This window comes from Anabas testudineus, chromosome 8, assembly GCF_900324465.2.
Source record: "Anabas testudineus chromosome 8, fAnaTes1.2, whole genome shotgun sequence".
Lineage (NCBI taxonomy): Eukaryota > Metazoa > Chordata > Actinopteri > Anabantiformes > Anabantidae > Anabas > Anabas testudineus.
Genome location: NC_046617.1, coordinates 18,270,653 through 18,276,499, shown reverse-complemented (window position 1 = coordinate 18,276,499; position 5,847 = coordinate 18,270,653).

Here is a 5,847-nt window from a genome sequence, read left to right as displayed (position 1 = left end):
CTTTGGCTGCTTGTGCGTTCTAGGCTAATTTTGTCTCTGAAAAAGTTACATACATACATGCACATTATTTTGGTATTTTAGCATCAGCAACCGAGTATACAGTATAAACACCAGACTATTGCATGATTAATTAAACATATACAGCAATTGAAGATGTATTAACAAGAAAAAAGAACTAAAAAAGTAAGGTATGAGATTATTACAATGGCAAAAATATATGGATGGCAGATGCATAGTCTCCACATTTTACTTGGAGGAGCCACAATATCAATTCTCAACACTGATTTTTGAATTGAATAGTGAAACTAAAATCTGTTGAAGTATTAAATCTTTAAGCTGCACTGAGAAAAACCTGCTGGAAATAAGAATCTTCTCATTTTTAATTGCATTCCAGTTATCAAGCCACTGCATGAGAAGTAACACGCTAAGTTAAAGGAACACACATGCACGCTGTCAGGAGATGGGTGGACATGTGAGGGAGGCGGACTGGCTGATAACAACTCTCTTGCTGCTAATGGAGGGGAGCAGAGGATGCCAGGCTAACATCTACTGTATTCCACAGTAGGCATCCCACTGATGCCTTAAACAAGTGTGTGTGTGTGTGTGTCTACAGATTTTCACAGTCATGACAAGTGAAGCAGGATATAATAAAAATAAATAACTAGATTTCCTTTAGAAAAGAGGCATTTAGCTGCTACAGTGATAGTTGTTGTCCACCTCCACCACGCTGTCTCCTCCTGTGGAGATGAGATGTTCTTTAACACTGACAAATTTATTAAAAAGGCCTTCATGTGCTTTTATTATATTAAAACATGTTGAGTCGAACCAAGTCTTTGCTGGTCTACAGCCATGAACTGCTTGCAGCTTTCTAATGCAACCCTGCCAATGCTGGACTGGGATGTAGTGCACTGGCTTGTATAACCTCAGCAGCTCAGGGGATATGTGGATGTTTTTTTGGGGGGTCCAGTGTCTTGTCCTTTAAAGTTGCGAACATGGTCGACAACCTTCATTACTACGTTCGCAACTCCTGAGTTGTTCGACAACCACTCTACCAACTATACCACTGCCTCCCTGAGAAGCAGAATAAAAATAAAACATACAAAATAAAGAATGGTCTCTTTAATTAAATCCAGTATTTGTGCAGCTGATATGCACAAATATACATTCACAAATGTACTACTCTTGTACATTAAGCAGCCAGCGTATATCTGGTGAAGCTGGTGATGGAGAACAGCAAAGCTGACATTTATGGCAACTACATTTTCCAACTTCAGTGATGGCTAAGCCACACAAACTACTGACATGAAGGCTCTCACAATCAAAAGGTAAAAAAAAAACTAACTGTGAGACCGAGTATATAGCTGCTGTTGTTCTTGATTGAACGTGACAGTGCTTTGAAAGCCTGTGTTATATCAGACAAACATTATGACACCTCCAAGGTGGATGAGACGGAGAAATTAATTTATAGTTAGCAAGGGTGACGAATAGCAGAATCAAGATCAGCTGAAGGAAACGAGCGAAAAGGAGAGCGATTGGCAGGATCAGGAGAAGGTGAAGAAAAGGTACAGCACAGCAGAAATCCTCCTTGGTTAGATCCTCAAGGTCAAAGCAGTGTCACTCCAGATGACAGATATTATGCTAAATCTGGACCGCCGCAGTAGAAATCTGCTATAATGAAACGTTCACACTGACACACACACATAGATTTGGCAGCATTCAGGTGCAGCTGCATGCCGACAAAAAAGCTGACGGTGGCTGTGAGATACCCAGTAAATGAAAGAGTAAGGTATACATGTGAACACACGTGCACAGAAGTAATGCATATGAGCACACACATTTGTTCTCATATTTGATGCGTTCAGGGTATAGGCTAAGGGTAAAGCTTATAAAGTGACAGTCAAGGTCTTCAGGCTGCATTACCATTAAGCACTGCGTACCGTGTTCAAGGGCAAAAGCAGCGCTATGGTCGTAAAAAGAAACGGCTGCTTCAGTGCACATTCAGGGTCTGCGCTGCCCTCTCCACGTTCAGTGTCCTGCTGAGGTGATAAAACAGAAATAAAAAGTCAGTCATATGTATAATGAGTGGCTGGTAACGTGTCACCACCTCTCATCTATATACACATGAGTTCAGCTGTGTCCTTTATAAATAGTCTGGGTTGTTCCTTTTTAATTTGCTTAATTAGCTAATGAGCTAAAATACCACATTCAGCTGCAGGCTTCACTTCATTTGACCATTAAGTGACACAAGGACCAGATAACGTACAGTAAATGTTGATTTAAGCTTGTGCCACAGCTGTACCACCAAGCCATAGACTCTTTGTCATAAATCATACAAGTTTCAACAGTTTGTTGCCTTTTGCAACTTTTTCCATTTTATGCTTCATCCGTGTCTGATAAACCAAATACTGTTTCTCACTAATGATAATAAAACTTATTTTGTTGTTTTAGTTTTTTACCTTAATTTAATCTTATGCTGGCAGCACAGATGTCTGCGTGAGGTCTGTATTAAATGCTCTGATCATCACTGCATGTCACACACACACACACACACACACACACACACACACACACACACACACACACACACACACACACTCTGATCATGTAATGTTCTGTTATTTTTCCGGTCGCCTTTCTTTCCATTAACCTCTCCTACCATTTGCAGACCTTGACTGTTTTCTCGGTCTTGCCTGAGCAATCAGGACTTTTCCCCTCCCCCTGACTTACCTGCTGCTCATTCCCATTGATTAGCCTTTAGTACTATACCATTTTCCCTCCCTTTCCTGCCAGATTGTCTATTGTGTCCTCTGAGCTGTAGCATTTCAGCCTTTGCATTTTCTCCCTGACCCTTGCGTGCCTTTTTTAGATTTCGCTTCAGCTGAACATAGTCAGTAATTGGGACCAAGTGTCCCTGTTTAGTTTTTGTCTGTGTCTGAGTCATGCATTTGAGTCAATTTAGGTGCAGGTCCAGCGAATAGATATGCACCAAGGCAGAGACAGTTTATATTTTTAACTAGTGTCTACCTTCCCCTCAACGTGGAGCGACAGCGCTGGAGGAAAAGCTGACGTTACGTCAATTCAACACACAAAGAGAACAAAGAGCGTCATAAAGTGTGAGAGCACTGAGAAGGAGGTGAAAGGGGAACGAGGGAATGTGAGGAAAAAGCAGTGTACAGTATATATTCGAATGTGTGTGTGTGTGTTTATGTGTGTGTTTCAGTTCCACCTAGACCAGAAAGAAAATATGAGAGCAGGAGAGAGAGAGAGACAGGAAGAAGACAGAGAGGTGAAGAGCAAGAGAGTGGAGAACAGAAATAGCTGCAGCCTATTATCGTCACCTCTACCTGTCTGGCTGTCACACGTCTAATTACTGCTACCACACAGGGCATGTGTATGCGTGTTCTTGTGCAGATGTTCTTGTGTACAGTAGATGTTCATGCACATGACATGATGTGTTTTTTCTTCTTGTACAAGACTGTTTCTGTATTTTGAGGCGTTTCTGTGCCTGTAAATCTAATGTGCTCATGTCACCGTGTGTGTATGCTGTGTGCATGTGTGTGGAGATTATACTTTTCCTGTTAACCACCTGGAGAGAGGCACCCCAGTGAGAGAAGCTTAAGGAAAATCTGATCCTTACTTTAATTTGACAGCTGCATTTTCTGTGAAACTACCATCATTACTAAACTGTTGAGCTTTGGTGAGTGTTTGCAGTTAAGCACACAAACACAGGCAGGAAGATACAGCGAGTGTGAATTCATGTGTCGTCCTAAGCGTAGTATGAGCAGCAGATGTAGGTCAGGCATATTGCAAACTGAGTCTCTGGCTGTTCTCTGACTTATGCTTGAAACCAAATGCTACCAGGAGGATTATACAGAGACAGAACACACACAATGTGCACACCATCACACAAACACATAAATGGCCTTTTGAATATAGGTCAGCCAAATGCTGGAGACAGTACTGACCTTTATTGTTCGCACACTAAAGAAACACACGGAGACACGTGGGTTTACGTTTTTTTATTTGTATATGTTTACCTACATCTCTCTGAATTGGATTCACTGTCCTCTGGGAGACCTTTCTGTGTTTCCACGTCGTTGCTATCACTCTCCCGTTCTGTCTCTGTGTGTAAACTGCAGAGGCAGCATCATATGGCTCACGACAGCTTCCATACTTTCTCCCTCTGCTCAGCAAAACTGTGGAACCCTTGCCAAGCGAGATGAGAGAGAGAAAGACAGAGAGACTGAAACAGGCAGCTCTGCATCCAGGGTTCCCATCTGCTTACAATGATGCACAGTATTTTCTTGTCATGGTGTCTGTCAGGTCTATTAGTTTGATCTCATTGATCCGTACATCCATCTGCGTTGTGTTTATGTCCATCTGTCCCCTGGCTGTGGAGTGAGTGTCCTGAACCCACTAACGATCTTCTCTTAGCGTCAGACAATGGACGTCTCTATACTCTTCTTGTTAGAAGTCTTAGTGCTGCATTCAATACTATAGATCTCAACATTCTATTGCACAGACTGGAAGATGTCATTGGGGTTAAAGTAGGCTGGTTTAAAACGTATCTATCAGATAGATTCCAGTATTTGCATGTTAGTGATGCACACAAAAGTTAGTTACGGAGTTCCACAGGGTTCTGTGCTTGGACCAATGCTTTTCACTTTATATACTGTATGTCCCCCTAAGCCAATATTATAAGGAAACACATACATTTTCATTGCTTTACAGATGATACCCAGCTATATTTATCAATAAAACCATAATCAAACTTCAAGCATGCTTAAAAGACATAAAGGTCTGGATGTTCTCTAATTTTCTTCTTCTAAATTCAAACAAGACAGGGGTTATTTTGTTTGGCTCTAAAAACCTCAGAGACTTGATGTCTAATTATATTGTTACTGTAGACGACATAAAATTGGCCTCAAGTCATACTGTGAGGAATCTCTGAGTTATCTTTCACCAGGATATCTCCTTTACATCATACGTAAAAGAAATCTCTTGAGCTGCCTTCTTCCACCTGAGGAATATTAGTAAAATTAGGAGGATCCTGTCTCAATTTGTGATGTTGAGACATATAAATTGTGATACGCTATACAGACAAAATAGAATAGAATTGAATTGAACCCTTTGTTTAACTCTCTATTCTATTTACCCATACACTATGACAGTACATTCAGTCGGTCTTATTGTGTATATATTTATCAAACTTTTCTCTTTAAAGCTGCATTGTGGACTTTTTCAATTAAATAGAACACAGAGGTAACTCCACCCACTGCATCACCTGCATGTCGTTACCCTATTTTACAGCCGCCCACTTTACCAGCTGTCTCTACCAGACTGTTGCATGTGCTTTAGTTTGCTGAAGCGTTCCAGCCTTTACTTTTTGTCTTTCTGTCCGTTAATCACCACTTATTTTCTTCTGGAGCTGCCACGTAGCATTTAATTCAGAAGCTGTGATGTTAGGAAAGTCAACAGGGAAGAATGCTTATTAGACGTGACTGTTGGTCAGAGCTGGAGTGTGCATACTAGCTAGGACACACATAGCAGTTCTACTTGCAGTTCACTTGCTCTAATCTGTAGCCATGATGTTGTTATTCACAGTCAGGAACCACACACTTCATGGTTTCAGTGTTTTCTTTTCTCATTTTCTAGGTAGCTGTTTTGGTCAAAGATGTTCACAGGACATCTGCTCTGCAAAAGTTATGCAGAATATTAAATAAAATATATGTACAGTAGTGTATATGTACACTAGCTCTATTCTAATCAAGTGACTACAATATAAATAGGCATATAGTTATAATAGCAGTGCCAAACCAAAGAAAAATTTAATGGTGCCTAAGACTT